General features: G+C 42.8%; 1 protein-coding gene and 1 pseudogene across 3 annotated transcripts in view; both read right to left on the reverse strand.

Moving 5' to 3' along the window:
• The window catches only part of MGA (MAX dimerization protein MGA), a 183,196-nt gene extending 177,543 nt beyond the window's left edge, over positions 1 to 5,653 (reverse strand). Inside the window, exon 1 of one of the 3 annotated variants that reach the window (XM_041743172.1) lies at positions 5,558 to 5,653. The gene's annotated coding sequence lies outside the window, so the exon portion shown is untranslated. Of the gene's footprint in view, positions 1 to 4,860; positions 5,149 to 5,266; positions 5,346 to 5,557 lie in introns of those variants that run through there. The other 2 variants (XM_041743171.1, XM_041743173.1) reach the window with 2 other exon arrangements.
• An 18,416-nt stretch (positions 5,654 to 24,069) lies between these two features.
• Positions 24,070 to 24,384, reverse strand: LOC121485532 (annotated as a pseudogene).
• Positions 24,385 to 24,727: the final 343 nt, after the last annotated feature.

The following is a 24,727-nucleotide window of genomic DNA, read 5'->3' on the forward strand; positions in this document are numbered from 1 at the left end:
CTTTCTCTCTCTCTTTCTGCGTGTCTCTCATGAATGAATAAATAAAATCTTTTAAAAATATATTAAAAATAAATAAATAAAACAAAAACTTTTCAAAAATTGGGATGCCTGGGTAGGTAGCTCAGCAGTTGAGCATCTGCCTTTAACTCAGTGTGATCAGAGTCCCAGGATAGGGATCCCTGGGTGGTGCAGCGGTTTGGCGCCTGCCTTTGGCCCGGGGCGCGATCCTGGAGACCCGGGATCGAATCCCACGTCGGGCTCCCGGTGCATGGAGCCTGCTTCTCCCTCTGCCTGTGTCTCTGCTTCTCTCTCTCTCACTGTGTGCCTATCATAAATAAATAAAATTTAAAAAAAAAAAAAAAAAAAAAAGAGTCCCAGGATAGAGTCCCACATCAGGCTCCTGCCGAGAGCCTGCTTCTCCCTCTGCCTGCGTCTTTGCCTCTTTCTCTGTTTCTCATGAATAAATAAATAAATAAACTCCCTTTTTTTTTTTTTAATTTAAAAATGTTTTAAAGGGCAGCCCCAGTGGCCCAGCAGTTTGGTGCCGCCTGCAGCCTGGGGTGTGATCCTGGAGACCCGGGATCGAGTCCCACATCGGGCTCCCTGCATGGAGCCTACTTCTTCCTCTCTCTCTGCCTGTGTCTCTGCCTCTCTCTGTGTGTCTATGAATGAATGAATGAATGAATGAATGAATAAATAAATAAATAAGTAAATCTTTAAAAGTTTACATTTTGGGGGGGGGGGGGGCGGAATCCCTGGGTGGCCCAATGGTTTAGTGCCTGCCTTCGGCCCAGGGCAAAAGTTTAAAAACTTTAAAAAAATAAAGCATTAGTACATTTAAAACAAGACAAAAAAGTATTGCTATCCTGGATGAAATACTGGAACAGGAAAAGGACATTAGATAAAAACTAAAGAAACCTGATTACACTATGGACTTTAGTTAAAAATTATGTATTAGGGGACGCCTGGGTGGCTCAGCGGTTGAGCATCTGCCTTTGGCCCAGGGCGTGACCCTGGAGTCCTGGGATTAAGTCTCACATCGGGCTCCCTGCGAGGAGCCTCCTTCTCCCCCTGCCTATGTCTCTGCCTGTCTCTCATGAATAAATAAATAAAATCTTAAAAAAAAAAAGAGGTATTAGTATTTATTAGTTCATTCTTTACAGTACATATATCATACTAACATAAGATATTTACACAGAAAACTAGGTGTTGGGTGTATGGAAACTCTATATTATCTTTGCAGTTTTTCTCTAAACCTAAAACTGTTCTAAAAAAAATGTTTATGGGGCACCTGGTGGCTCAATCGGTTAAGAATCTGCCTTCAGTTCAAGTCATGACCCCAACGTCCTTGAGCCCCACATCAGACTCCTTGCTTCTCCCTCTGCCTGACGCTACTCTTACTCTGTCAAATAAATAAATAAAATATTTTTTAAATGTTTGTTTTTTAATTAAATTCATCCAAAACCTTGGGACACCTGGGTGGCTCGGCGGTTAAAAAATCTGCCTTCAGGGATCCCTGGGTGGCGCAGCGGTTTAGCGCCTGCCTTTGGCCCAGGGCGCGATCCTGGAGACCCGGGATCGAATCCCACGTCGGGCTCCCGGTGCATGGAGCCTGCTTCTCCCTCTGCCTGTGTCTCTGCCTCTCTCTCTCTCTCTCTGTGTGTGTGTGTGTGTGACTATCATAAATAAATAAAAATTAAAAAAAAAAAAAAAAAAAAGAATCTGCCTTCAGCCCAGGGCGTGATCCTGCAGACAGACCTGGGATCGAGTCCCACATCGGGCTCCCTGCATGGAGCCTGCTTCTCCTTCTATGTTTCTGCCTCTCTGTGTACCTCTCATGAATAAATAAATAAAATCTTAAAAAAAAAAAAATTCTACCACTCAAATAAAATCACCATTAGTTTACATCTGATGTATACCATTTTAAACTTTTATGTAAATTTTAGACTTTTAGACACATATAGGTACACTCCTACAAAAATGCAATCTTCCTACACATTTTGCTTGACAAAACATGCTTTCCAAGTAATTAGAAATCTATGTCTACTAGCTACAAGGTATTACCCTTCCTCTATAAAAGTACCATATTTATTTAACCAACCCTCTATTACTTAACATGTAAATGTTTCCAAGTTTTAGCTATTATTTTTAAGATTTTATTTATTTACTTAGAGAGCATGAGCTGAGGGAGAGGCAGACGGAGGAGAGGCAGATTCCGTGCTGAGCAGGGAGCTCAGTGTGGGGCTTGACCTCAAGACCCTGGGATCGTGACCTGAGCTGAAGGCATACACTTACAGGACTGAACCCCCAGGTACCCCTCAAGTCTTAGCTATTATAAAAAATACTACAAAAACAACTCTTAAATATCTTTAGGAACTTACAAATTAGTGCCTTAACCAAGAAGAAAAGCTGCGGAGTCCAGCATACAGGTTGGAATGCTTTCAATAGGTACAACCAAAATATCCTTCAAAATAGATGTTCACATGTACTATATACTAACAACAGTGTATGAGTGTGCCAATTTCCTCACTCCTGTGACAATACAATATTAACACTGATGATGTATATGAAAATCTGCCCAACTGGGGGGAAAAAGTTGTTTTGTGTTACTTTGTTACTTGTAAGTACTTTATTGGTTATTTCTATTTCTTTATGTATGTGATCTACCTATCTATATCTTTTGCCCATCTACTAGATATTAAAGTCATTAAACTTATAAATCCAACACATGGTGCAAATTTTTTTCCTCCACAACCTGCATGGCATTGCTCATCACTGGATACCCTACACCTGAAAAACTGGCACATAGTAAACACTCAACAAATATGTTAAATACTTGGCAAATAAATCTCTTTTAATGATGTTTTTGCCAACTACAAGGTTATTTTATGCAATTTTTCAAACAACGTCTGCCTTTATGGATTCTGCCTTTATAATCATGCTTAGAAAAGCTCATCCCATTCCAAGACAGGAAATATATTTACCCAATTTTTTAAAGTAGCTATTTTCTGACTTCACTTTTTTTTTTTTTTTACAGATTTTATTCTTGGGTTCTTGGGGATCCGTGGGTGGCCCAGCGTTTTGGCACCCGCCTTCCGCCCAGGGCGTGATCCTGGAGTCGCAGGATCAAGTCCCACATCGGGCTCCCTGCATGGAGCCTGCTTCTCCCTCTGCCTGTGTCTCTGCCTCTCTCTCTCTCTCTCTCTCATGAATAAATAAAATCTTTTTTAAATAAAATAAATAAAAAATAAAGATTTTATTTTGAGTAACCTCTACACCCAACGTGGGGTTCGAATCAAGAGTTGTATGCCCTACCAAATGATCCAGCCAGGCACCCACTGACTTCACATTTATATTTAACTATTTACTTAGATTTTATTTTACTTACATTTTCAGGTAGGACTCCATTTTATTATTATTTTTCAAATGGTTAGCCAGTTGTTCCAACACAATTTTGAAATTCTCTCTCCAATAATGTGAAATTCCACCTTTATAATGCTAAATAGCTTTATATACTTCTAAATTTACTGTTCTGTACCACTGCTGTCTATTCCAAAGTTACTACTCATTATTTTATCATAGTTTCACTTGTATACTCACTAATACAAGTTCACACACACACACACTCTACTCTTTCAAGTTTTCTTACATTACAGATTCATTCTTCCAAATGAACTATGGGATCATTCTGTCAAATTTTCAAAATGCGTTATGGTTGGAATTCTGTGAAATGATCAGCCACACAAGCTAATGCAAGTTACTTAACCTGTCTCTTTTCTTTGTTGGTAATAAAAGAAAAGTAATAGTACTTACCTCAGAGGCTTAACTAAATGAATTAAGACATGTAAAATATTAATCTAGAAAGATTTTAACTATCATAATTGTTCAGAAGTGGTAACTTGTTATAATGCTTACTCAAAAAATGTGCACCCACAAAATTCAAAGGCTCTATAAGATAAATCAAAGGGAAGCACAAAACGTAAGCAGCGATAGGAAAAATACATAATTAATGCCTGCTCATTTCACTAAAGTCCTAACCCTTGACAAAATGAAGTGTTGGAGCTGGGAACAGAAACCTATGAAAAACATCAGATTGGTGGCAAGGAAACCTCAAAAATTTTACAAATACTGGCCCACCCAGTGGAGAAGACAACTTCTACGAACTTGTAGTCACAGCCTTACCGAGCATCAGCAAGTCTCTTCTAATTATTTGTTCTCCTAGCTCCACAGTTAATAGACTGTACTAATTTCTTGATTTTTTTTCCCAGGAAACACATAGAGCCTAGCCCTCTAAAAGACAGAATACTTTTCAAATGACAGAGGGAGAAGACAGAGTATAAACGCAATCAATAAATATGGACAGACATGCCCAGATTTTAAGAAATTACCTCCAGGTTTCCCACATCGCTAATGATGGGGAGATACAGTGTTTTTTTTTTTTTTTCTTGTGGAGAAACGGAATGGTCTCACTTCATTCTTTATTCTTTTGTTATCTGCACGACGTTGGGATTAGGTAGAGGTCACCTGCCATAAAGAAGCCTTAAAAAAATCTTCCACAGAACTAACACAAATGAGAAAATGGAGGCCAGGAGCGGCAACAGGGCTTGCTCATTACAAAAGTAGCCAAAGGCCTAGACCCCAGGTCCTCTAATTCCCAGACCACAGCTCATTACACCACATCATACAGCCTCTCGCCGACGACTGCCACGCTTCGAGGTGGGAGGAGCAAAAGCAGAGGGATCACGCCGCAGCAAGGACACTAGAGAAAACCACAGGTCGGCGCAGTAGACGGCACGTGACTGGCCACGCCTCTGCCTACCATCCTCCCCCTTCCCCGCGCCAGCAGCACGCGCTGCCAACCTCGTCATGTGACCTTCACGCGGCCCCAGCGCTCCCCCTGCCAGGCGACTCTTTCCAGCAGCCATTTTGCCGAGAACTTGTCGTCCGTGCTCACGGCAGGGCAGGACGCCACGAAAACCCGTGGCCAGATTTTACAGGCCGCACACGCGCTTCGAAAGAGCGCTCAGGCCGTGAGGGCTGAGCCGAACCTCACTGAACACGTCGCACCCCGGGGCGCCGGGGAAAGCTGTGGGTGCGCCTCAGCCTGCGATTGGCTGTGGCGTCCACGTGACGCCGCTGCCCCCCCATTTCCCCCTTCCCCCCCAAAAAAACACCCAAACATACTCTTAACACCTCGCGCCAAGTACAAGCCACGGGGCGCGTGGGGACTAACGGGGCGCATGGCAACCAAGGCGCCTGCGCGTACCTGCCAAGGCCGACCGGAACGGGCCCACGCACCGCTCGGCTCACCGTCCCGGAATCCTCGCGCTGCCGGACCACCCGGCTAGTCATTGGCTGCCAGGTTTGGTCACGTGTTCAGCTCAGGCCCGCCCCTAACCGCTAATCACCTGGCACCGTGCTCGAAGCGGCGCCGAAAGTCGTTCGCACGCGGAAAGGGAGGGTGGTTAGAGGACCTCCTTTATTGCCTCTTTAGGGTTACATTCCTAAAGGGGAAACGAGAAAGCCGGGTCTCAAAACTAAGGAAGCTCACACCTACCGGTTTAACTTCGCGTGCCTCTCCAGGAGCCGGGAACCATCGCCCTTGGGCGCTCCCCGATGCACGCCGGGATACGTCTGGCGCCCCTCAGTGGGCTGCAGAGCATGCCGGGAAAAGCACCTCTCCCGGTTTCCTGGCTCTCACCTCCGGGGTGTTCCTTTCATGTCCCCTTGAAAGCCCGGTTCTTGGGCTGGGAATGAGGCGGTTTGAATAATTAGGGGAGTGTGACTGGGTGTAACTGGCACTTTGAGTGCCCCTTCCCCCACTTGTTACTCCGTGTGGTCTTGGGGAAACCGCTTAACCTTTCTTCGTGGAGCGTGCATTTAGAGCCTGCTGAGTGCCTTTGTGAATATTGCAGAAAAATAGCGAGAGCATTTGCCTACAATGAAACTATTAGCCTTTCATGGTTAGTGGAAAAGAATACTAATTTAAATACGGCTTAACTACAAACCCCACTAGGAAGTGGAAATAATACTTGGCGTTTCTCTTAGAAGACCAGACTTTTTATGGTAACCTTACGGCTATTGTTGGGGAAAGAGGGGGGTGGAAGAAGTAGGAGGCATTTTAAAGGGTACCAAGATGTGGCTCTATTACATTTTCTGGTTCAACTTGCCCTAGGTATGGTATATTAGAACCAAGAAAAAAACACCTATCTGCTAACGCTGAGAAAAGGTGGTCTTAGATCAGAATGAGTTAATTTTGTAGTATTCATAGATCGACCTCCAGGCCAAACCCTCATATTTTGCTCCCCTGAAGCCTCCAATTAGAATAATTCATATCTCTTTTTGCTTTGAACTCCATTCCTCAGCTATTCTGATTTCAAGGCTATTTTTTCAGTTAACAAAAGGACGATTAAGCTTGGGGAATTTGACTAGTGGTGGTCAGACTCACAGGAGTGCTGATTTATAAACTAGAAACTAAATGTATTAATTAATAATGTGGTTACTGAGCCGAACACATAGTTTTGGGCGCACTTTTCTGGTTTTAAAATACTCATTAAGCCTAATTAATAATCAGAAAATTGTTTTCTGACTAGAAAAACAAAAAGATAATTTGATGGTCACATTTAATATAAAAAACCACTCAGGGGCCTCTGGCTGGCTCAGTAGGTAGAGCATATAACTCCTGATCTCAGGGTTATAAGTTCGAGCCCCATGTTGGGTGTAGAGATTACTTTTTAAAAAACCTTTCGGGGATCCCTGGGTGGCTCAGCGGTTTAGCACCTGCCTTCCGCCTGGGGCGCAGTCCTGGGGTCCTGGGATCGAGTCCCGCATCGAGCTCCCTGCATGGAGCCTGCTTCTGCCTCTCTTTCTCTCTCTCTCTCTCATGAATAAATAAAATCTTTAAAAAATAAAAAAAAACTTTCAATCATAAGCATAACTATGTTAAACTTGAAGTTTATAAAACACTCCAATATGATTGATTACATTTAAACCTAGCAACAACCGTGAGAACAAAGTACTATTCTAATATTACCATCTCCTGAAACAATATTGAGTGGGAAACTCGGAAATGTATTTTAACATGTTCTCCCAGGGGCACCTGGGTGGCTCAGTGGTTAAGCATCTGCCTTTGGCTGGGGTTGTGATCCCAGGGTCCTGGGACCAAGTCCCACATTGGGCTCCCCGCAAGGAGCCTGCTTCTTCCTCTGCCTATGCCTCTGCCTCTCTGTCTCTCATGAATAAATAAATGCAATCTTAAAAGATAAAAATGTTCTCCAAGTGATTGCGATGCACAGCTAGGTTTGGGGTCTATTGGCTATAGGTGAAAAGAGCTGTGTCCTTGAAGTCATACCCATCTGAGTGAACCTGCAGTCCTCTCATTTACTGTACTTTGACCTTGAACAGTTTTTTTAACTTTCTGAGCCTTCGTGCCCTTAACTGCAAATTGGAGCCAATCCTACTCTTGGATTGTCTTGATGATTCTGAGATAAAAATATTTAAAACACCTGTCGCAGTCCCTGATGCTTAGGAGGCATTCTGTAAACACAAGTACTAGTTAGTGGTAAAGGTGGTATTTTAACCAGCATCCTGTATTCTATCCAACACAGCATATTCTTGAATTCTTTTTTTTCCCCCACTATTCTGTTTCTCCCCTAGACAGTGCTAGAGGCACACTAACAGATTCTTACACTGAAGATCTTTTTTAGATTCTCTGGTGACTGTTGACCATCTGTTGGTGCATATTGTTACATTATCCTGCCTTCAAGTTTTTATTTCTTTTAACATGTTAAGATACTGAACTGTAGACGTTATTGAAGTAAAATAATGATGATACAGAAATAGAGTGGAGGGGGCACCTGTGCCTTTGTTTCAAGTAGGTTAAAAATTGTTTACATTTAAATACCTCATAGTAAGACACCCTCAAAATTCACTCTTCACTTATGTAACACAATGTTTTAGATGCTCCCTTCCCAGTCTCCTTCTAATGGTTTATTTTCCAATATCTTCATACATTTATAACAAAAAGAGGATTTAGCTAAGGCAGAGTTTCCCATAGACATCTGAAATTTAATATTTCCAAAGTCAAATTAATTTTCCAATCCTTCACTCCATACACCAGCTACGACTGCATTACCTTATATAGGCAATTACACCACCATTGCAAGAAGTCTTCCAGTCTAGGAAAACTTCATTTTCCCTCACTGCTCCGTCTTACCTGTTTTCTACATTCAACTGGTCACAAAGTTCTGCTGTTTCTAACACTAAAACATCTTTTAAGTTCAAACCCTACTTTCTGTTTCTTTTACCATCTCATTAGTTCAATGCTTATTTTTATGAGATCCTACAAATATACAGATTTCATTATAATGATAATAGCATGTTAATGTTGGTTTCAGAATACAAAACATGTCATTTTAATTGTTTTACAATAGACCATTAAAAGGTTTATAGTGTCCTACACAGGGAATATCTTAGTAAGAATGAGTGAAATAATTTCTTTAATATAAACAAATGTAGCTATACAATATAGGAAGTTACAAAGTCTAGAAGTTTTGGACATATTTTACTGAGTGCTAAGGAGCATTAGTAGTGATCTTGGAAGTAATTGTAGACACTTATGCTATTCTCAAATATTTCTGGTTCACCCAACTTCCTAGAACATCATATAATTTTTTTTTGCTCCCTTAGGAGTGACTATTCATTTGGCAATGATGTGAGTGGAAATGAAATGTATTACTTCTAGAAAGAAGGTTTATATACCAACATCCATGGGCACCTAGGTGGTTCAGTGGTCGAGGGTCTGCCTTTGACTCAGGTCACAGTCCCAGGGTCCTGGGATCAAGTCCTGCATCGGGCTCCCTGCAGAGAGCCCGCTTCTCCCTCTGCCTTTCTCTGTGTGTCTCTCATGAATAAACAAAATTTAAAATAATAATAATAAAATAAATACCAATGTCCAGTTATCCACTTCCCTTTCCTTTTGCCATAGCTACTAGCAACGCGATAATTGATGGTTACTCAGCCTTGGTCCCATAACATGGATGACACAGAGCAAAGATCCCCAGTGAGCCAACAGTGAATATATAGTATGAACAAGAAATACCCTGTATTGTTTTGAGACACTGGGATTTGAGATTATCAGTTAGCACATGTAACCTAGCACACACTGATATACAATGGAGGAAGTTGCTAGAAGTACATTTTGTTAAGGAAGACTCCAATTGCCAATGACCACAATGTGATATAAATTTAGAAACAGAAATGTGGGGAACAACTGCCTGATTGTGATAGAAAAGAAGAGCCTGAAGAAAGATCAATCATTGGAACCTTGCTTTTCATCTCCCCCTACTACATAATCATTCTTCACAGACCAGCCAGCAATTACTAGTGATTAAACAACAATTTAAAGTGATTGTTTAAAAATATTAGTGAGATCTTATGACTCCTGTCTTTCATAATTTTTTTTAAGATTTTATTTATTTATTCATGAGAGACACAGAGAGGCAGAAACATAGGCAGAGGGAGACAGAGGGTGCCTTCAGGGAGCCTGAGGCGGGACTCAATCCCAGGACCCTGAGATCAGGACCTGAGCCACTGAGCCACCCAGATGTCCCTGGCTCCTCTCTTTGAAATTGGCCAATATGGGACTCCTGGGTGGCTCAGTGGTTGAACATTTGCCTTCGGCTCTCAGGGCATGATCCTGGAGTCCCAGGATCAAGTCCCACATCGGACTCCCTGTGGCAAGCCTGCTTCTCCCTCTGGCTATTTCTCTGCCTCTCTCTTTCTCTCTCTCTCTCTCTCCCTCTCTCTCTCTCTCTGTGCCTCTCATGAATAAATAAAAATAAAATCTAAAAAGAAGAAAGAAAGAAAAAGAAAGAAAGGAAGGAAGGAAGGAAGGAAGGAAGGGAGAAAGGAAGGAAGAGAGAAAGGAAGAATAAGAAACTGGCCAATGTTTCATATTACACTTAAGATAAAATTCACATTGTTTACCTTGGCCTATGAACCTAACTGATCTGGCCCTTGCCTCCTTATCATTTTTGTGGTTTCTGCACTCTTAATCATTATTATCGTCTGTATTTTATGGTCTTCACCTAGTTGTGCCCTCAGCCTGGGATCCATCCATGTGCATGGATCCTTCTCAGTGGTTCTCATCAGCTCCATTGTCACTTTCTAAGAGAAAAGTCTTAACTGACTACCCTATTTAAAGAGAACTGCATCCACCCACTGGTCATCTCTATTTTATCACCCTATTTTCTTTTTTTCTTTAAGCTTATTTATAATCTATCCACTCAACATGGAGCTTGAACTCACAACCCTGAGATCAAGGGTCACATGCTCTTCCAACTAAGCCAGCCAGGCACCCCTCATTTTATTTTCTTTATGCCACTTCTCATTATCAAAGGACCTTATTTATTCACTTTATTATTTCCCTTCTGCCTCTACCCAAGATAAGAGTAGAAGCCTTGTCTCTATTCTCAGCATCTTGAAAAGTATCTGGCACATAAAATACAGCAAGTGAAAAAATATCTGCAAACCATATATCCAATAAACATTTAATATACAGAAAAAATATTCAACAACAGCAATAAAAACTTGATTAAGAAATGGGCCAAGAGGGTGCCCAGGTGGCTCAGTAAGTTAAGCATCTGACTTTGGCTCAGGTCACGATCTTGGAGTCCTAGGATTGAGCCCCACATCTTTATATGACAACTCCCCTTTACTCTCTTCCCCCAGCCCCTGGAATCCACCTTTTACTTTCTGTCCCTATGAATTTGACTACTCTAGATACTTCGTCTAAGTAGAAACTTAAAGGATTTGGTTTTTTGTGGCTGACTTAGGCTTATTTCATGTACTGTAATATCCTCAAGATTCATCTGTGTTGTAACAGGTGTCATATTTTCCTTCTTTTTTAAAGCTGAATAATATTCTATTGTATGTATATACCATATTTTGCTTATCCATTCACCTGTCTACGAACATTTGGGCTCTATCTTTTGACTATTCTGAAGAATGCTACTATGAATTGGGGTGTACAAATATTTCTTCAAGATTCTACTTTCAATTCTTTTAAGTATATATTCAGAAGTGGAATTGCTGGATTATATGGTAATATATTTTTAGTTTTTTAGGAACTGCCATACTATTTTCCATAGTGGCTGCACCATTTTGCACTTCTACCAACAATGCACAAGGGTTTCAATATCTCCATTTCCGTGCCAACACTTGTTACTTTCTGTTTTAATTAATTAATTTATCTATTTATTTTTTATTTTTATTTTTATTTTTTATTTTTTATTTTGAGAGGGAGGGACAGAGGAGAGGAAGAGAGAGAAAATCTTAAGCAGGCTCCATGTCTAGTACAGAGTCCACCATTTGGCTTCATCTCATGACCCTGAGATCATGACCTGAGCCAAAATCAAGAGTCAGATGCTGAACTTCCTGAGTCACCCAGGCACAGGTATTTTCCGTCAGCCCTCACTCAAAAGGGTATCACAGGGCAGCCTCAGTGGCTCAGCGGTTTAGCGCCACCTTCAGCCCAGGGTGTGATCCTGGAGAGCCGGGATGGAGTCCCAAGTTGGGCTCCCCGCATGGGGCCTGCTTCTCCCTCTGCCTGTGTCTCTGCCTCTCTCTCTCTCTGTGTCTCTCATGAATAAATAAATAAAATCTTTAAAAAAAAAAAAAAAGGACATCACATAAGGGTGTGAATACCAGGAGGTAGGAATCATTGAGGGCCACCTTAGAGGGAGGTGACCCTATCACAATATTCTTTTTCAAAAACTAATTGACTACATATGTTTGGGTTCATTTCTAGGCTATTTCGTTTCATTGACCTGTTTATTTTTCCATATACTAGTGCAAAGCTGCCTTGATTTCTTGGCTCTATAGTCAGTCTTGAGGTCAAAATGACTTTTCTTAAATAATCTTTACACCCAATGCAAGGCTCAAACTCACAACCCCAAGATTAAGAGTCAGATGCGGGGATCCTTGGGTGGCTCAGGGGTTGGTTTGGTGCCTGCCTTTGGCTCAGGTCGTGATCCTGGAGACCGGGGATCGAGTCCCACTTTGGGCTCCCTGCATGGAGCCTGCTTCTCCCTCTGCCTCTCTCCCTGTCTTTCATAAATAAACAAATAAAATCTTAAAAAAAAAAAAAAAGAGTCAGATGCTCTATCAACTGAGCCAGCCAGGCCCCCTTTTCAAAATTATTTTGACTATTTTAGTTCCTTTGTATTTTCACATACATTTTAGAATCTGCTGGTCAATTTCTAAGAAACCCTGTCCCCCCAGTATTTTAATTGGAATTGAATTGGCTGCATAGATCAATCATTAAATACCTTATTCAACAATAACTAATACCTTAATTATATTGTCTTCCAATCCATTAATATGTAGTCACAAAACAGACATCCTACAAAGGACAAATCTTTGGAACATACAAAGAACCCCTCATAACTCAATAATAACAAGAAGAGCAACACAATATTGTTTTAGATGGGCAAAAGCCTTAAACTGACACTTAACAAAAAATATCTATAAATGGCTAATAAGCACTATTATTATGCAAAATACGATTATCATTGAAGTACAAATTAAGATGACATGAGACGCTGCTCATACTCCCCAGAATGTCTAAAATTAGAAAGACTTGACAATAAGTGGTTGACTGGATTTGGAGCAACTGAAACTCTCATACACTGCTGCTGGCAGTATAAAATGGTACAATCCTTTGGAAACTAGTTTGACAACTTCTTAAATTTTAACATATACCAGGGTGCCTGACTGGCTCAGTTGGTAGAGCATGTAGCTCTTAATCCTGGGGTCATGAGTTTAACCCCCACATTGGACCTAAAGGTTGCTTTAAAAAAACTAAATAAAATTTTTTTAACATATATCTACTCTATGACCCAGAAATTCAACTTCTAGGTATTAACTCAAGAGAAATGAAAACATATATCTTCAAAAGAAATGTTTTCTGAGAATTTTTATACCAACTTTATTCATAACAAACAAAAACTAGAAATAACCCACGTGTCTATCAACAGAAAAATGGATAAACTGATTGCTTATCAATGAACTATTACTCAACAATAAAAAAGAGTGAACTACTGAAATATACAACATGGTAGAACCTCAAAACACATGTTGAACAAAAGAAGCCAGATATATGACAATCCACACTGTATGATTCTGTTTATATGACATTCTAGAACCAACAAAACTAATCTATGATATGCTAGTATAAAGATGGCCCAAATTCTTGCCATTATCCTCACTGAAAAGTGAGATTGATTTCTCCACCTCTTTGAATTTGGGCTGGCTTTGTGACTGCTTTTTTTTTTTTTCTTTTTTTTTTTTTTGAGAGAGAGAGAGAGGGAGAAAGAGAGAACACGAGTGGGAGGGAGAGAGAACATCTTACAAAAGCTCCATCTCAGCACAGAGCCCAACATGGGGCTCAATCTCATAACCCTGAGATCATGACCTGAGCTGAAACCAAGAGTCAGTGGCTTACCTGACTGAGCCACCCAGGTGCCCCATGACTGCTTTGACCTATAGAATATGGCAGGAGTGATGCTGTACCAGTTTGGGGTCCAGCCTTTAAAAGGACTAGCAGCTTCTACTTCCCCCTTCTTGGAACCCATGCTGTGAGGAAGTCCAAACATCATGAGGAAGAAAAACAAAGTCTCTTAGGGGCAGTTCTAGCTGCACTCCCAGCCAAGGGCCAATCCCAACTTGCCAGCATGTGAGTGAGTCATCTTGGAAGTGGATTCTCCAGCCTCATTCAGACTATCTTAGTTGATGTCACAGAAAGCAGAGACAAATTGATTCCACAAAACCCTAAGTTGCAACATCAGTTAGCCAATAAAGGATTTTTATTGTTTTAAGTCACTAGGTTTGGGGATGTTTTACATATCAATAAATAACCAAAACAGATAGAAATAGAAAAATCATATCAACAGTTGCCTTGCGGAAGAGGTAGGATCAATTGTAAAACACAGGTGGATTTTCAGGAATGATGGAAATGTTCTATATCTTGATTGGGGTAGCAGTTATAAGGATATATACATTCATCAAATTTTTTGAACCATAGACTTGAAATCTACAAATTATAATGTATTTATTTTATACCTAATGAAGTTATATAAAAAAAAAGTTTAAAAAACAACAACAACAACAAAATAACTTTGGTGACTCTATTAACTAGAATATAAAGACAGATCCTCAGCTTGCTTGGAGACTCTTCACAAGGGAGCCCCAGCCTGAATTTCCAGTATATTCCCTTCCCACCCTTTACACTAAAGTTAAACAAAATGATTTGCAGTTCCATATGGGCCCAGGCTTCTTTGGGTTGTTCTGTCTTCCTGGCTCATCACTCCTGATCTCAGGCTGCCAAAGTCCCAGTCATCCTGTGAAACCCACCTTTACCCATCCATGTGCTGAGAGAATCTTAGTCACCACCTACTCTTGCTCAAAGAATATTTTGTGAATACTTCTATTATAATACTGACTACAGGGCAGCCCAGGTGGCTCAGCGGTTTAGCGCTGCCTTCAGCCCAGGGTGTGATCCTAGAGACCCAGGATTGAGTCCCACGTGGGGCTCCCTGCATGGAGCCTGCTTCTCCTTCTGCCTGTGTCTCTGCCTCTCTCTCAATCTCTCTCTCTCTCTGTGTGTGTGTGTCTCATGAATAAATAAATAAATAATCTTTAAAAAAAACTACATCCTCGTGTAAGTTTTTGTTTACGTGTTTTTCTACTAGACTCTAACTTCCTTCAAGAAAGAGACAACCTCTGATCCATTTTTATGTCACCATAATCTAAGTACTGGGCAGGTAATAAACACTCAGCACATGATGAATGAATTATTATACATTAGCCAGGAGCTCCTTTTGGTCTTGTCATTATTTTACTCATCTTTTCCAGTCTTCTATGGTATAGGTGTCTCTTGAGTCTCCATCCACTGCCATCCTCCATTACCTGCTTTTCTCTCCCTCTCTCTCACACCCCTTTGGAAGTCTCTAAAGGCTCTTCTGATGTCATGGTTGCAATCATTTCCTTCACTACAGATATTTCTAAAATTCAGTCATAATCAGTAACTGTTTACTGAGCATGAAGGATCTACAAAAGAATCCAGAGGACTTGAGAATTTGAAGGGTCTTGAACGTTGGAGAAAAGAGAGAGAAGGAATCAAGTATCTTCAAGAAACTGATCCTTGTACCTTAGAGAATGAGGAAGCATTATTAAATGGCTAAGTATGAAGGAGGAATTGGTATGAGGAGAAAAATAAAGATTTTTGTCTTAGCCATATGCTATTACATTCGAGCAAAACAGTGCTATAAATGGAGATACAGAATTTTATTCATTTTGAATGTCTCTCCTTCCCCTCCCCCCCAAAAATACAGTTTTTGCCTTCATGAGACTTATTGAGGTAACCGACATAAATCAAAGAATTATTTAAATAAATATAAAATTGCAATTTATAATAAATATTGCAAAGAGGTACATATTGCTATGAAATGTATATAGCAGGAGGAATTGACCTGCTCAAGGAAGTTAGCACTGATTCCTGAAGAAAGAAGTTTACTAGGGGTGGGAGGGAACAGGTTCTAAGCAAAGGAATAGTATGTGTAAAAGCCTATAGCACAGAGACAGAAAGCAGATTAGTGATTGCCAAGAGGGAAGGAGGAGAGGGAGTGCCTGTTAATGGGCATAGAGTTTCTTTTGAGGTGATGAAAATGTTCTGAGATGAAATACTGATGATGATTGCACAACTGTATGAATACATTGAAATACACTGACTTGTATACTTTGAAAGAGTGAATGTTAAGGTATGGGAATTACATCTCAGTATCAAAAAGAGAAAGAGATTACAATAAGGATAAAGATGAGCACAAGTTAAATGCCACCAATATCAAAAATCCTACATCAAAGGGGTCACGGCACCTTCAAGAAACTAAAAGAAGGCCAGCCTGGCCAAAACACAGTGAGAGTAAGCATGATGCACGAGGAGGCTACAAAATACCAAGAATGATGAAGGAGCTATACTTAGAGAAATAATTGTAAGGCATGAGACTATGATCATGATCAAAGAGTAAGAGTATAGAGACAGATCAAGAGGTTGCACGTTGATCCTCTCCCCAAGTCCCCGCTGAGGAGCCTAAAGACAGAAACGGAACGTGTAAAAGGCATCAGACAGCGAGGCCACAGGGGAGGAAAAGCAGCAGCACAACAGACTTGCACACAGGCCAAGAGAAGAGACAATTCCTCAGAGCAGATGATGGTCAGCAATACTGACCACTGCAAAGGAGCGAGAGGATGGAAATCGAGAGTAGCCCTCTTGAGTCTGGACATGAGTGACCAACAACATAGCCATGTGAGAGTGGGTGTAGAAGGAGCCAGATGGTGGAGGAAGAAGAAGAGGATGTGTCAGGAAGACATGGAGGCATACCCGATTTGTCAGTGAAAGGAGGAGGAAAAAGGGGACTGCAGCTTAAGGAGAGTGGGGTCAGGGATCCCTGGGTGGCGCAGCGGTTTAGCGCCTGCCTTTGGCCCAGGGCGCGCGATCCTGGAGACCCGGAATCGAATCCCACATCGGGCTCCAGGTGCACGGAGCCTGCTTCTCCCTCTGCCTGTGTCTCTGCCTCTCTCTCTCTCTCACTGTGTGCCTTATCATAAATAAATAAAAATAAAAATAAAATCTTTAAAAAAGGAGAGTGGGGTCAGAGGGAGCCCTTTTTCAAAGTAGGAGAGACCTGAGCCTGTCTGAGAAAGAGAAAGTTGAGGCAAGGAAAAAGGAAGCCATTTAAGATGTGAGGGAGAGGGGTGCCTGGGTGGCTCAGTGGTTGAGCATCTGCCCTTGGCTCAGGTCATGATCCCAGGGTCCTGGGCTCAAGTCCCATATCAAGTCCCTGTGTCTCTGTGTCTCTCATGAACAAATAAATAAAATCTTTTAAAAAATAAAATAAAATGTGAGGGAGAAAAGAATTCACTCAACAAGTCCCCTTGAGGAGATAGGAAACGACGGACTCCAGTCACAGGTGGAAGGCACATTCTTCCTTACTCTGAGGTAAGGACAGAGAGTGAGAACATTTTTCTTTTAAGATTTTATTTATTTATTCATGAGAGACACACACACAGAGGCAGAGACACAGGCAGAGGGAGAAGCAGGCTCCCTGCAGGGAGCCGGATGTGGGACCTGATCTCGGACCCCAGGATCATGACCTGAGCCAAATGCAGCCGCAGCCGCTCAACCACTGAGCCACCCAGGCATCCTAATAGCACTTTTTTTTTGTAGGGAGTGGAGCTTGGATGGGGTGGGCAGTACTGGGCTCTGTCTTCTCAGGAATATTAAGAGCTACCATTTACTAGGCAGTCACCATTGCACTGGCCTAAACAGATTTTATATGTTAATGCGTATCATCCTCACAGCGACTTCCTAACGTGGGTTCTGTTGTTATCCTCTCTTCCAGGTGCACAAAAAGTCACCGAGGAGTGAAGTAACTTTAACAACATGACTAAGATAATAAATAGCAGAGCTCGTATTTCTTCCCATGAGGTGTGGAGGGAGGAGGGCAGTTCGCCAAGATTTTAAGGAAGGAAAGGGTGGGAAAGGGAGGAAGCGGTGAGGAAGGAAGGAAAAAGGGAAACTGGGGACTTGAAGAATATAAGAAAGTTTACAAGAGTCAGGGTGAAAAATTTGCTACTGAGGGCGCTGTTAAAGTCAGGCCTCTGAGCAGTAGGTGCTTCTTTTCTCCTGCAAAACAGAACCTTACCCCTCGAAGATTCCACAACCAAGATTTGTGTAATTCCTCACTCAGTTGTGGGTGATTCAGCCCCTCCTTTCGAGTTCCTGGGCCCTGGGTCTGCCCTTGGGACAGGAGTCTCCCAGTAAAGCTGAAGATGACAGGAAACTGTCCTGTCAGAGCTGGGGCCTGAAGCCACCCCCACACCTGGGTGGTTTTCCTGAATCCCGGAAAGTGCACATTTTATATCGCCATTAGAATGGGGGTCTCCAAAAAAAAAAAAAAAATAGAATAGGGGTCTCCGTGGGCCCTGTCTTTCGGGGAAGATTTTCTAATTTAAAGTTAGTCAAACAGGAAAAGAGAATTCCTTGCTGAGATTCTTCCTGTAGCCCTTATCATAGGTAACTAAACCTGCTTTTTCAAAACCAAATGTGAATTTGCTAAAAACTTTTTATATGTTCCATAATTATTTACATCACCAAGGAAACAGGAGACTTTACAAGAAGCCAAACTGTCTCTATTCTCTTCCTCAAATGTCAGTGGTGCGTTGGCAAAGATTCTCACAGCAGTGAGAACAGAAAAGCAGCAACACGAAAAAGCCAAAAAAACCTCCTCCTATGGAGACATCAATCAAAAAATGCCACAACCCAAATTTTATTTCCACAGAAAGGCAAACTGGATTCAAAAGCGCTTCCGGGCCAATTTGCATTGTTGCCATTACTTCCTCCAGCAACGTGCGTTAGGTATTTTTTCACATCCAAACGCTGTGAAGAGCCAGCGACTTCTTCATGATAATTCTGCTGACGTATGGGCCTTCCCACCATTCAAGGCTCCAGGTCACCCGCGCGGGCTGAGCTAGCTCGCCGAGGTCTCCTCACAGCCGGATCAAGGCCGGCGCGAGCACACCGCCACCGCCAGCCCGGCAGCCTGCGTGCTCGGCGGCGCGACCGTTGGGCCTCCCGCTCAGGCGCCACGACGCAGAGGGCCGTCGTCCCCGAGCCGCGCACGAGGAGCAAACAGCACAGAATGGAACCGGGCTTGAGGATGTGTCGTGTGAGTCCGCCCACGGACAACTCTGGGAACTGTTCCTGAACTGGGAGGAGGCTGTCATCACCTCTCCCTCGGTAGCACCATGTGCCACAGAAATCATTTTCGTTTTGGAAGGGCCTTTTGATACGCTGCCCCCCCCCTTCCCTCCTCCCCGCCCTGGGAGCTAACTTGAGGCTCACCTCTGCGTTTGCGGCTTTGCGGCGGGGGAAGGAGTGGAGCCGCCCTACGAGCCCCCAGGGGGCGGGCGGCCCTCTCAGCCCCCTCAGCCCCCTCAGCAGCTCTGGTGCCGGCTCCTCCCGGTGGACACGCAGCGGAGCGAAGACTAATTCCTTGGCGCGAGGGGGGAAGCGCTGAACCGCGGGCCGCAGGGACTCCGGCGGGTCGGGTCCAAGGGGCTCATGGGTACGTTCGGACCTACTCGGTTCTTTGTGGACCGACGTCAGACTGACGAATGGCAACATCTAGTCCTTTGCGGGGACAGGAAGCCCGCAGTTTCTCTAACTGTACCTCGTGAAGGCTCAGGCCAGGCCCACTCCATTAACAACTCACCATCGTTACCCAGCCACAGTCCTGGGGCTCCTCCCCTACCAGCCACTTCTGGCTTGAAATGGGAGAAGGCAGTGTTCTAATTACTAATGGTCTCTAATCAGAGATAGATGTCATGCATCCTCACAGACTGAGGATGACTTGTGATCATGCCGTTCAAACTTAAGTTCGCTTCATGTCTTTTCCAGAAGATTCTATATTGTCCTGAAGACTGAGACATACAGATTACAAAAGGCTGTCTTTCCCCTGTTACCTTTGCTGCCGGACAGGCCAAAACTCTCTTTTGGAGTGTTAACATCATATTGAATTCCCTCTTAATTTTCCCTATTAACTACATAGATTTTGACTTTACATTTCTACCAGAAATCAGCTCTTCTTTTCTCTGTTAACATTGTTCTACTCTCCTGTTGGTTTAGAGTAATTTCACTACAATTATATGGAAAGCCATCCTTGCTACTCCCTCGTTTATTTCTGTAGAAGTTTCATGTTCAGGACCCTAACACACATATACACACACTCAAAATTTACATGGAGTCCAGATGTTCCGGGCCCAAGCAGACTTACTCTAAATGGTTATGCAGAATCTGAATCCGTAGCTCTTGGGGAATTTGGCCCTAGAATGAATACCTGCTTACCTGAATGGAGAGCAAAGCTGTGAGTTGTAAAGATGCAAGGTGGACCATTGTCCTAGAGCCAAAAACAAGGCCAACTGAGAAGAGAGACTTCATGTCAACCCCAGTGATCCACTAGTGGTTCAAAGTTCTCATTAACATTTCTTGCTGACTTGGGAGATAGTGAAATTCTGAAAACATACCAATAGCACCCTTCCTGACGATCAGAATGAGGGATTGGAAGCTTGTGTGTAGGGAAACCAACTTGGTCCTAATTGCAATACTTGTGTTGTAATTTGCGATATGCAAAACATTTTATGAGAGCTGATCTGATCTTTGCAGCATTCTAGTGAAAAGGCCAGAGAAAGTGTTCTTTTTTTTTTTTAAGATTTTATTTATTTATTCATGATAGTCACACACAGAGAGAGAGAGAGAGAGAGGCAGAGACACAGGCAGAGGGAGAAGCAGGCTCCATGCACCGGGAGCCCGACGTGGGATTTGACCCCGGGTCTCCAGGATCGCGCCCCGGGCCAAAGGCAGGCGCCAAACTGCTGCGCCACCCAGGGATCCCCAGAGAAAGTGTTCTTGAGTCGAGAGTGTCCACAAAAGAGGACACAAAGCAGAATGAGTGGAAAAATTCAAGAAAGAAAGAGATAAAGTGAACTGTCTTCAGAGAGCTATTGACATCTCCACCTTGGTGATACAGGGGACCCTCTGCCTATATGGGGGTACAAGAGTGCAGCAAAGAAAGCCTCTTGGCTTGGCTAATCTCCCCAGTTCTGAACTCCCAGGCATGTTGCAGAAGAAACCCGGGAAGTTAGCCCATAGCTCTTTCCAGAGCTGGGGACCATGGAAACACTGGGCTTTATCATTGATTAGAACTGCAAGCTTCCTTCCTTATTTCGTAAGCATATTTCATGGGTCACTATAAAATGTTACCCTGGAATTCAGATTAATATTGTTATGAGCAGAACTCTGCCCTTCTGCCTTTCCCTCCCGCCCTCACATTCCCAATTTTTTTGTGCTTCCACTGCTGTTGCTGTTTGCCTTTTTCTCCTCCCTCAGCATCACTCACTTCCGCTCCCTCTTCTGCATGAGTCTTTCTCTCCCCACTCCTCCTCCTCACTGTTTTCCTCCTGTGCTCCTGGAGGAACCAAACAGCTCCACTGTAAGGACTCAGAAACCCAAGGAAGAGCCTGTGGCTCACTGACCTGGTGAGTGGAAGACATCACAGGATAGCACACTGATATCCTAGGGCCAATCAACCTGGGTTGGGCTGGAGTTCCCCTGCTGTCCTATTGGCAGCAACTCCAGGAAGTCCAGATGGTCCTAGAAAAATCTCTGGTCCTGTGATAGAAAGGCAGGATTAATTTTAAACCCCCAGAAACATAGATTGGAATCAGGTTGAACCTGATAGATTGAACATAACCTAAATCTACAGGGTGTCCAATGTGGCCTCACTCAAGGGTCAGGAGACCCCAGGATAATGCTGGTGGGAGGAACGTCAGTGCTGGAACCGAAGACTGGGAGGGACATAGGCCACTTCTGGATGGTAGGAATGGGAAAAGCCCAGAAACTTCCTGTCGGAAAGGAATACGGTTCAGGATAAGTTCCTCTACTCCCAGGGACCTCAGGAAGAGACAGTGCTGGGCTGAACACATCTTCTGCATACTTCTACTCTTGCATGGTGCCAAATTGCTGTCCGGAGGCCATTACAACAGAGATGAGCACATGCACACATCTCCTTGTAGAGAAAGATGCCTTTTCTGGCATTGGGAACCAATTATATTCTCATTTAGCATTTATTTAAAGTATTATAAAAGGTAACACTGTGGCCTTATGGAGTCCATTTTCCACTTCCTCACCCCAACCGAGTGGTTGCAGCTAAAAAAAGGGATTGCAGCAGTGAATGGCCAGGACTGAGGGCCATGAGCTCCACCTGAGTCATGTGAGTCACCAGCCTTGAGGTTGGAACAGAGGAACTGCCAGAACAGCTTAGACAAGAGAATCTAAAAGACAAACAGGGAGAAGGCTTTTTTCTTTAACCCAACTAAAAATGACAGTAGAGGTATCTGGGATCCCTAAAGGCAAACAACATGGTCAGGTCACGGGCAAATAGCAATTATCCTGACACCAGTACCTTCTAGAGCAAATAAACTGCAGTCGGGATTAGAATAATCCAGTAGAGAGATCTGATTCTTCATCCATGAAATGACTCTAAGAATTTGGCTGGAGAACATGGTAGAGACAGAACAATCTCAGAATCACAGAGCTAAGAAGGAACCTAAAGATCATCAAGAGTGCTTTTTATTTACAGGACTAGGATATACTGGGGTAGAAGGGCTACAGACAGGGTATTTCAAGTCAGAGAGGTTACAGGGGTCAGTAAAGGAAGTCGTGATCCTGACAACCCCAGCAAAAGGCAAAGCAAGCTTCTGGCTTCTGCAAGATTAGGAACCTAAAGTCAAGACAATCCATTCACTAAAGATCTAGAAAAGGAACGGTGCCTGGGTGGCTCAGTCAGTTAAGTGTCTGCCTTCTGCTCAGGTTATGATCCCAGGGTCCCGGAATCAAGCCACACATCAGGCTTCCTGCTCAGCTGGGAGACTGCTTCTCCCTCTCGCTCTGCCTAGTGTTTCCCCCTTCTTGTGAGCTCGCTCTCTCACTCTCTCTCTCTCTGTGTCTTATTTGACAGGTATTAATATTTAATAATATCTTTTTTAAAAAATCCAGATAAGGGGCACCTGGATGGCTCAGTTGGATAAGCATCCAACTCTTGAACTCAGCTCAGGTCTTGATCTGGAGGTCTTGGGTTCAAGTTCCATATTGGGCTCCATGCTGGGCACTCACAGCTGGGTCAGTCTTCCTGGGGCTTTTGTGTGCTCAGGGAAAGCTCTGGCCATGGAGAAAGGCCAACAGTTTGAACATAGATAAGAGCTAGAACAAGATCTAAATGAGAATAGGCTCTCTCTCTCTCTCTCTCTCTCTCTCTCTCTCTCAGACCTTTTTAAATTCAGAATAATCGTCTATGTGTATTCCTATGTGTATACTTCTCCCTTTTGGCCATATAGCATTTGCTTTAAAATAATTCTGGAAAAAAAAATTAAAAAAAAAATAAAATAAAATAATTCTGGGACGCCTGGGTGGCTCAGTGGTTAAGCGGCCCCTCGGCTCAGGGTGTGATCCTGGAGTCTTGGGATCGAGTCCCATGTCGGGCTCCCTGCTTCTCCCTCTGCCTGTGTCTCTGCTTCTCTCTGTGTGTGTCTCTCATGAATAAATAAATAAAAATTAAAAAAAATAAAAATAAAAAAACAATGATTCTCAAGGGGGTAGAGGGTGAGGAGAAGGCAGAGCAGATTCCTTGGGTAGACCAGAAATTAACAGGTAGTGGGCATTCACAGTTTATAAGATTACTCAGCTGACTGTGATATGTTCCTCCCTCCACCTCTTTGAGAACCACTGCACAAGAAGTCACCGAGAGAAGAAAAGAAAGCAAGCTGCTTTGTGGGGGGTCAGTGTGTCTTCTGTTGGCCCACTCAGAGCGGTAGCAAAGGGAATGTAGTTTAAACTATGATCATATCAATGGTGCATCCAATCTGGAATTATCTCAAGCTCTTTTTCATGCTGCTGTAACAGAATATCATAGACTGTGTGCACCATAAACAACAGAAATTTATTTCTCACAGTTTTGGAGGCTGAGGGTCCATGGTCAAGGCACCAACAGATTTAGTGTCTGGTGAGCACTCACTTCCTGGTTCATAGAGAGTCATCTTCTTACTGTGTTCTCATATGCTGGAAGGATCAAGGGAGCTCCCTGGAGTCCCTTTTATAGGCACACTAATTCCATTTATAAGGGTTCCACCCTCATGACCAAATCACTTCCCAAAGGTTGTGAATTACATTTCAACATAGGAATTTTGAGGAAATACGATCACCCTTCAATCAATTTCAAAACCATTTTAGCATCATCCCCAGGAATTCCATGTTATTTAAGATATGAGTACCTTACAGGGAGATAGTGTGATCCAAACTAAATTTTCTCTCCTCTAAAATTAGAAGGATTTTGTTGTTGTTGTTGTTGTTTGTTTTGTTTTGTTTTTACTTTTTAAAACCAGAACGTTTATTTTGACTAATCGTTGAAATCCTTAAGATGAATTGGATGCTGCAACAGCTGCCCTCTTGGGCTTAGGTGTCATTCCTTCACGGAATCCATGCCTGAATCTGCGGTATACAATTTTTAGGTGCCTCATTCAACCGGTCCCAGTGGTATTCCGTCTTTTAGCCTTGGCACTCCAGTTATACTTTCTCTTCCGCTTGGCAGGGTAGCCACACTTGCCGCAGGTGGACTTCTGAAGGTGGTAGGCCTTAGAGCCACAGCGGCGGCACAACGTGTGCGTCTTATAGCGACGCTTTCCGAACGACGATGTCCCCTTCGTCATCTTGTTTCCGCTGCAGACCCCCTAGAAGGATTATTATATTAAAAAAAAAAAAGTAGTAGATTTCTCCTTGATTCATTAGTTCAGGTAGCCAACAAGTATTTGTTCAAGACTCTATTAGTTCTCTATTTCTGCTACAACAAATCACCAGAAATTTAGTGGTTTAAAACAACATACTTTTGGGGCACCTGGCTGGATCAGTCAGTAGAGTGTGTGACCCTTGATCTCGGGGTTGTGAGTTTTAGCCCCACAATGGGTATGGAAATTACCTTAAAATAAATAAATGAATAAACTCTAAAATAAAATACCACTTTCATTATCTACAGTTCTGGAGGTCAGAAGTCCAGACTGC

This window comes from Vulpes lagopus, chromosome 2 (genome assembly GCF_018345385.1).
Source record: "Vulpes lagopus strain Blue_001 chromosome 2, ASM1834538v1, whole genome shotgun sequence".
NCBI lineage: Eukaryota > Metazoa > Chordata > Mammalia > Carnivora > Canidae > Vulpes > Vulpes lagopus.